General features: G+C 44.3%; 1 pseudogene across 1 annotated transcript in view; it reads right to left on the reverse strand.

The window, feature by feature from the left end:
- The window catches only part of LOC311240433 (phospholipid phosphatase 3-like), a 44,405-nt pseudogene extending 43,517 nt beyond the window's left edge, over positions 1-888 (reverse strand). The window contains exon 1 of the transcript XR_014621102.1: positions 191-888. The product of XR_014621102.1 is annotated as a phospholipid phosphatase 3-like (transcript). The remainder of the gene's footprint in view (positions 1-190) is intronic.
- Between the last annotated feature and the right edge of the window lie 8,543 nt (positions 889-9,431).

The raw sequence follows: 9,431 nt of genomic DNA on the forward strand, positions 1-9,431 counted from the left end.
TTGATTGATTGATTGATTGATTGAAAATGTTATGAACAGATTGCAGAATGGGTACAGTACAGTACAGCTCAATGTTAAGGGGATGCAGACCTGAGAAAGACTTTCGTCTTGTTTACATCAAGGTCCCCCATTTTCAACTCATCATAAGAAGAGGATCACAACCAAGTGACACCAAATGCAACTTACCGACGCAGAGGCACAGTACATCCAGACCGACCAGCATCTTCCTCTTGGTGCAGAAGGAGCTGCTCTCCGCGGCGGCGGGCTCCCAGTGCGTCCCGGCGCCGTTCTCCTTCGCAGCGGCGGGCTTCGTGTCCCCGTCATGGTCGGCCAACCGCAGCTGCAGCTCCGCGTCCCGGGGCAGTGTGTTGTTGGCGTGGTGTGTGGAGGACTTGAACTTTTGCATTATATATCTTCTCTCAATTTAGTTTGTTTTTTAAAGAAAATCACTATAGCTTCGCGTCTTTCGTGTCACCGATCAAATGCCAAGGCAACCGGCCCCCTCCCCAAAAAAAATAACTTTCAGTCCATTCCTCAACTTTTACGCGTTAAGTTAAAATCCATGTCAGAGGGGAATCTGACAGCCAACCCGTTAGGTAATGTACGGTCAACGTGACACGGTTGTCACTCAAGTTACATTAACGTTTATTACAGGAAAAATATCAAATATCCATGTACACACTGTCTGGAGGAGGAGACATGTGGGGTGCCAAACTAGTAGTAATAACTCCCAAAAGAAAAAAAGTCTTCGGCGATCACCTTTCAGTCGAGAAAACAATAATCAACAGCATCGATCTCCTCTGACTAGCTCCTCGAACTCGAACATAACAACATGTTCGATGATGTGTCTGTCAACTGACTTCTTGTCCATGTCATAAACTGTCTCCAACTGCCCCATCCATGTGTGAGCGCGTTACCCCCCCTCCCTCCTTCGGCTCCTCTCGCCCCTCCCCTCCCCGTGCAGACCGAGGCGCACGTCGGGACAGTTTGTTTTCATTTAGCACCCTCTCTGCTGTGATTGATTGATTGATTGATTGAAAACTTTATTAACAGATTGCAGAATGGGTACAGTACAGTGTACAGCTCAATACATACTTTCGGGTCCCCCATTTTCAATTCATCAAGTCACTTTTACTATACACCTTTGAAAGCCCATAAAGATTCTGGCCAACGCAACGAACATGAATTATTTAATTGTGAATTATTCATTTTACGTTGACTTATTAATGCATTCGTAAACAAAGCTGTAGGCTTATTCGGTAATTAGGCTATTAAACTTCAATGAAGATACCTTTATTATACCCTTGCCATATCATATTTACGAGTGCTGTCTGAATGACAATGCTGGGATGGATGGATGGATGGATGGATGGATGGATGGATGGATGGATGGATGGATGGATGGATAGATAGATAGATAGATAGATAGATAGATAGATAGATAGATAGATAGATAGATAGATAGATAGATAGATAGATAGATAGATAGATAGATAGATAGATAGATAGATAGATAGATAGATAGATAGATAGATAGATAGATAGATAGATAGATAGATAGATAGATAGATAGATAGATAGATAGATAGAGATAGATAGATAGATAGATAGATAGATAGATAGATAGATAGATAGATAGATAGATAGATAGATAGATAGATAGATAGATAGATAGATAGATAGATAGATAGATAGATAGATAGATAGATAGATAGATAGATAGATAGATAGATAGATAGATAGATAGATAGATACTAGATAGATAGATAGATAGATAGATAGATAGATAGATAGATAGATAGATAGATAGATAGATAGATAGATAGATAGATAGATAGATAGATAGATAGATAGATAGATAGATAGATAGATAGATAGATAGATAGATAGATAGATAGATAGATAGATAGATAGATAGATAGATAGATAGATAGATAGATAGATAGATAGATAGATAGATAGATAGATAGATAGATAGATAGATAGATAGATAGATAGATAGATAGATAGATAGATAGATAGATAGATAGATAGATAGATAGATACTAGATAGATAGATAGATAGATAGATAGATAGATAGATAGATAGATAGATAGATAGATAGATAGATAGATAGATAGATAGATAGATAGATAGATAGATAGATAGATAGATAGATAGATAGATAGATAGATAGATAGATAGATAGATAGATAGATAGATAGATAGATAGATAGATAGATAGATAGATAGATAGATAGATAGATACTAGATAGATAGATAGATAGATAGATAGATAGATAGATAGATAGATAGATAGATAGATAGATAGATAGATAGATAGATAGATAGATAGATAGATAGATAGATAGATAGATAGATAGATAGATAGATAGATAGATAGATAGATAGATAGATAGATAGATAGATAGATAGATAGATAGATAGATAGATAGATAGATAGATAGATAGATAGATAGATAGATAGATAGATAGATAGATAGATAGATAGATAGATAGATAGATAGATAGATAGATAGATAGATAGATAGATAGATAGATAGATAGATAGATAGATAGATAGATAGATAGATAGATAGATAGATAGATAGATAGATAGATAGATAGATAGATAGATAGATAGATAGATAGATAGATAAACAAGACGCAAGTCTTTCTCTGGTCTGCATCCCCTTAACAATTGTATGTATTGAGCTGTACTGTACTGTACCCATTCTGCAATCTGTTAATACACTTTTCAATCAATCAATCAATCAATCAATAGATGTGACAATGTAATCTGGGCACATTCTCTATCCCAACAATAAGTGACAATGTGAGGCTAATCTGGGCACATTCAAATAAACATCAGAGCTATTCTGTCTCCAAAAGATCATCCAATTCCATAATGGACATTTACAACCATTTATTTATTTATTTGTTTTAATTCCCTGTCTGTCTTATCGTACTATGCAAAGGAAGAGTGCGCCACCTGGTGAAGAGAAGAGTTGTAGACATGCTTTCTCTTTCTTTTTCTTTTTTTTGTTCTTTACATAATCCACACTCCAGCGGTAAAAGTATTGGGACGATTGTGTGGAACTGGCTCACTCCGATCGTTTTGCATTTCTGATCAAAAGATGAATATGAGTAGAGTAGAGAGATAGCTAATCATTATTTAGTAGTAGAAGGCTATACTTTTGTGACAAATTAAAGGGGAATGCCACATAAAAAAGTCAACCAACGAACTAGATTCTTGTACCGGATCTCCTCTCTGGTAAACAAGAATACCCTGACTCTGGCAGGAGCACTCATTCAAGGGTACTACGACTATGCTTGCACCTCATGGTACCAAAGCACCTCAAAGGCGCTAAAAACAAAATTACAAACATCTCAAAACAAACTGGTCAGACTACTGCTTGACCTTACTCCTAGAACCCACCTCACCCCTGCCCACTTTGACAGGATGGCTTAGAGTAGACGACAGAGTACAGCAACTTGCAATGGGCCTGGTCTACAAGATACACTACACGACTAAGGTACCCATGTACATGTCAAAATACTTCCCAAAGGTCAGTGAATACCACGATCACAACACCAGAGGGAGCTCCACAAATCGTGTTAAACCCAGATTCGGCTCAAACAAGGGACTAAACACATTTAGCAATTATGCCACATCAATGTGGAACGCCCTACCCAAAGCTGTAAAGGAATGTGAATCACTACCCACTTTCAAAACCACTCTCAAAGAACACCTACGGGAGACTGCAATTCGAAATGGCCACCTACATTTCACTGCATGTCTCGTGTATGTATGTATGTGACAAATAAAACTCTTGAATCTTGAAATGTGTGACGTCACCAAATGTCAAATCCGGTGCCACATACACCATGAATGGGAGACTTTTCAATTTCAATTTCAATTTCAAATCTTATTTAAACTCAAAGGCCAACTGAGGTTTCCCTCATTTACAGTCACGTCGAGTGCACATACAGAGTTAAGCAAAACATACAGAAATAAGCAAAAATAAAAAAGCATATAAAATCACAACAATAAGACAAGTAAGGATAACAAATCAATTAAAACACGTATAACTTGATTGACAAAGGTTGGAGATCAAGGTTTTAAACTCTGCAACAGAGGGGAGAATCTCAAGCTTTAAGTTGGAGTTCATTCCATGAGCTAGAGGGGCATCGTAGCGAAATGCAGATTTACCCTGTTCAGAGCAAACTGGAGGGAGCTTAAAGGAACACGCCAACATTTTGGGAAATTAGCTTACCGTCTTCTCCAGAGAGAGACAAGAAGATAGATACCAGTTTCCACTCTGTGCGTTCAGTAGAAAGCTATCTGTGAGGATTGGTTCATTCCCCGCCACACGCTCCGCTCCTTTAAGGTACTGTGTTGATTGGTGCATTCCCCGCCACACGCTCCGCTCCTTTAAGGTACTGTGTTGATTGGTGCATTCCCCGCCACACGCTTTTGGAGCAAGTATCAATTCCAGCACACACCTGTCATAGTTTTTGATTAGCGCCCCAGAGGCTTTTTATACTGGGACTTCCCTTCAATCGATGTCGGGTCGTTTTGAATACTTCTGTTTCTGCCTGTTGTTCCCCGTTGCTGTGCCTCGTCTACTCTCCCTCCAGGACATCTGTGGATTGCCGCTGGTGAAGACCTTGTCCCCCCGTTTTGAGCTGCGCCTCGTTTACCCGCTTTACTCTTGCGCTTTGGTGAGTTTGAACCAAACCCTTTTTGGACTATTCAGTTTTGTGTGTTTTGAAGAACACTGAAGAGTTCTATTTTTGCTTACACTTGACTCAGCTAAGTTGTGTGTTAAAGGAGACACTGAAGATTATCATTTTGCTTGCACTGGACTCAGCTGGGGTGTGTGTTTAGAAGAGACACTGAAGATTATCGTTTTTGTTTTGCACTGACCCTCAGCTAAATTGTGTGTTGTGGTGAACACTGAAGATATCGTTTTGTTTGTTCTGGACTCAGCTAAGGGAGGAGGAGACCGCACTGCCTCTGTGTGATGTGGACTGTTATTGATCTCTCTCTCTCTCTCTCTTTTCCACCTCGAGTTGAAGCTGGGAGTATCTGCAGAGCCGCTTCGGCGTCAACACCGTTTCCCCACCTCGAACACCAAGAGGATCTGCAGAACCGCAGATAACTCTGCTGAAGGCAGTCTCCCTTTGTTTCAAGATTGTTACTTGCTCCTTTTTGACTCTGAAAATAAATACGCCCTAGTATTTGGCTAACTCTGAACTACCTGTCTGTGCCGTGCGTTTGAGGTCGGTTTCAAACCCTAACACTATCTATATGAATTGAAAATGGGGGACCCTGATGGAAACAAGACAAACGTCTTTCTCAGGTCTGCATCCCCTTAACAATTGTGTGTATTGAGCCGTACTGTATTGTACCTGTAACTGAGGGGTACAATTCCCTGACTGTATTGTTAGATATGATATTTAATACCACTACCTCATGTACTTTAACTTCTGGCCACCCAGTACAAGATATAAGTATGATGAACACTTTCCCACCTGATGAAACGAACCAACACAAATGTACCAAATCGAATATTTAATACAGCAAAAGGTGTATACAACATTCACTTAATTACATTTATGATTTGAAATATGGAATATGCACTTTTATGGCAAATGAGTATTCGTAGGTAAATCAACATTGAATGTCCAATCTCTGGTTGCGCAGGGAGTAAGTATACAACCTGGAATATTTAGGAAACGATAGCGATGGTACTTAAATGATTATAGCTGGATACACTAAGGGGGGGGGGGGTCCCGCTGGTTGTAAGACAGTAGGAGGGGGGGGTTAGAGAAGCCGCTGGCGGTATCCCATCTGGCCGACGGTGTCTTGGGAGAATCCAAAGTCTTGGACACGGTGCCCACAGAACCTCGGGCCGCAGACGAATACAGCTGGACCCTCTGTGGAACGGTATCTGCCGGTCCACAACGGAGAGACGTGGTGCGACCTCACGTGTAGAGCGCCGCCTCACCTGGAGTCCTCTCCGGGGGGTAATTCCAACACTCGGCAGTGTTGGCCTTTATCCATGGAATAATCAAAGCACACAAAGCATAATCCAAGAGCCGTGGAAGGCTCGCCGTCGTCTGGGTAGAGTAATCCAATATACAGGTCCAGTCGCTCTTGGCCCGGAGCTCCTCGGATGCAATCACCACTAGGGGTCTGACCAGCCTGGTTAAGCGTCCAGATAACGTCAGGAACGATGGGGGTACTGATAACTGTAGAGCTCTAACCGAACGATGCACCATACATAAATAGACTATTATTAGCTTAATAGAATACGTCCAACTCGACGGTATGGTGCCAAACTATGACCATTCAACTATTAATCTACACGATATCTCAATGCCTATTCTGGGCCAAGTAGGCCTTACTACACCGCACGTGCGTCGTGGGGAGGCTTTTGCGTCTGTCACTCTGTTGGAGGGTAAAGAACTGGACTAAAAGGAAGTTCTACTTTACGAGCGCCATATATATATGCGCTATGAACAAATAGTACCATTCGTATTTCGCCCGGCATATTACTGCGCGGAACCGGGGGTTGCCTCGACATGTTAGGCGGCACGATTGAACTTGGACCTAGGGGTATGGCAACCTGGCGCCAGGTTCTCGTCCAATGGTAGAATGAAACTATTATGGGCTGTTTAGTAGAAACGGGGATATTCAATGCATATTGTACAAGGAATATACAGGGGATATCAAACGATATACAAATACAATTAAATATATATATATAAATAAATATACATATTCGGTTTAATCTGATCCTTCACAACAGCCGCCCCCTAATTAGTCCCACCTAATTAGCTAAGCAGAGACAGATTAACCGCACTGTCTTCCACTCAAGGTCCGCTGTAAGGGTCAGTCAACTCACAAAGTCATAGGGTCATGGTCATCATCGATAGTATCTGGGAGTCGGGGCAGTTCTATGAGCCTCGCCACGGGACGTGTGTAGGTGCGCCCTTGGACGAGTACTTCAGCTGCTCGGACCTTGCCATCGGCACCGGTGATCACTTTGCTTACGCGGCCAGCCGGCCACATAGCTCTGGGGAGTGACTGGTCAATAATCATGACGACTGTTCCTTCTGTCAAATTGTCTCTCTCTTTTACCCACTTCTGGCGGGTCTGTAGAGACGGTAGGTAGTGAAGTAGGAAGCTGCTCCAAAGCTTGTCAGCTAGTACTTGGCTGTACCTCCACATTCTTCGGCCGTTCGCTTCTTCGGGCCTGTACATTGTCTGGGGTAGCGCGGGGTCCAGCCGCCCCATTAGGAGTGTGTTGGGGGTGACTGGGTCGATATCTGCTACATCACTGGAGACGTAACCGAGGGGCTTTGAGTTCAATACTCCCTCGATCTCCGTGAGGACTGTCATTAGGACTTCCTCTGCCACAGTCTGGGCTCCGAGTACGGCATACAGGGCTGTCTTTATAGAACGTACTTCTCGTTCCCAGGTTCCACCGAAGTGGGGTGCGTTCGGGGGATTAAACTGGAAGTCAATCTGGGCTGGAGCGAGGTGGGTCTTAAGTTCTGGGCCCATAGCTTGGAAGCTCTCTCTCAGCTCTCTTTCTCCGCCTTTGAAGTTGGTCCCGTGATCAGACAACAATGTAGACGGTTTTCCTTTCCGTGATATGAATCTCCGGAAGGCCATAAGGAATGAGTCTGTGCTCATGGTCGGAAGGAGCTCGATATGTATCGCTCTGGTGGTCATGCATTTGAATACAATACCCCACCGCTTCTCGGTGCCTCTTCCTCTCTTTATATACAACGGGCCAAAACAGTCCATGCCTGTGGAGTGGAATGGCTTGTCGCCGATTCGGAGGCGACAGGGGGGTAGGTCAGCCATCCGTGGTATGCTGGGCTGCGCGCGCCACTTACGGCAGTCTAGACAGGTTCGCTGCAAGCGCCGTACTGCTTCTCTCCCTTGCAATATCCAATAACGACGTCTGATCTCCGCGAAGACTCTCTCTGCTCCTGCGTGGTGTACATCCTCGTCGTATTTCTTTATGATCAGCTCTGTGACCTTGTGTCGGCTGTTCAAGACGATCGGGTGCTTAATGTCATCTGGTAGATCGGGGGCTCTCCGCAGGCGACCACCCACTCTGATGAGATTATGTGCGTCACTCTCTGGTGCCAGGTGAATCAGTCTGCTGTCTGATGGGACAGGGTTTCCTCCCTGTAGACAGTCTAGCTCATCGGGGAACGAGTCTCTCTGGGCTCGTTGTAGTAGAAGAAGTTCTGCTTCTTCGTAGTCAGCTGCTGACATGTCAGTGGTGGACTGAATCTCTGGGTGGTGCCGCAGGAATGTTCTTTGTTGCGCACTCTCTAGGGTAATGCAGTCATCTATGTTGGGGTCTGTGGAGGCGACAGTGCTCAGTCCACAGAACATAGGCTTCTTGTTCTCAGCCTCCTCGTTACTTGCTTCCCTCGGGGTGGGCGTAGGCCAATCTCCTTCCGGGAGCTGGAGGAATGCTGGTCCGTCACTGTAGATGTTGCGACGGGTTAGGTCATCCAGGGACATTCCCCGGGTGATGACGTCAGCTGGGTTGTGTTTGGTATCCACATACCTCCAGCTTGCTTCTTCTGTTAATTCTTGAATCTCGGTGACTCTGACTCCCACGAAGACTTTGTATCTGCATGAATCAGACTTAATCCATGTGAGTACTGTCGTGGAATCTGACCACAAGATTGTTCTATGCACCGGAATGGTGAGTTCACGTTGGATTAACGTGGCTAGATGCGCTCCTGCGAGGGCTGCGCAGAGCTCTAGACGTGGGATAGATTGTTGCTTATGTGGGGCTATTCTTGAGCGGGCCAGTATGAAAGCAGTGTGTATCTCTCCTCCCATCTCTTGGGCACGCAAATAGGCAACCGATCCGTAGGCTACTTCGGAGGCGTCGCTGAAGACGTGTAGCTCAATCTCGCATGTCTCTGGCCTCACTGTGGATGGGAAGTAGCTGCAGCGTATATTGACACCTGGGAGTGAGCGGAGTTCCGTCTCCCACTCTCTCCATGTTGAGGCAAGGTGTGCGGGTATTGGGTCGTCCTAGCCCTGGTCCTTGTCCCATAGTGCTCGTACAATCATCTTTGCCCTGGTGGTGTAAGGTAGAATACATCCCAACGGGTCATATTGTCTGGCGAGTGTTCTGTACACACTCCGTCTGGTGGTCGGTATCGCCGCCGACCTTCCTTGCTCTGGAGCCAAGGGTTTGTGTCTATAGTGGAGCGAGTCTGTTTTGAAGCGCCAGACTAATCCTATAGTGTCATTTCTTGGGCTTCTCCTGGGATTGTCGCCATCCAGGTCTCGCTGCTGGCAGCCTTGTCCGCGGAGGAGAGGCTGCGCAATACTTGCGGGTCGCTGCTGGCCCACTGCCTGAGATCAAAGCCGCCTTTGATTAGGGAGGCGCGTAACTTG

Source organism: Notolepis coatsorum, assembly GCF_963971535.1.
Source record: "Notolepis coatsorum genome assembly, chromosome: 14".
Taxonomy (NCBI): domain Eukaryota; kingdom Metazoa; phylum Chordata; class Actinopteri; order Aulopiformes; family Paralepididae; genus Notolepis; species Notolepis coatsorum.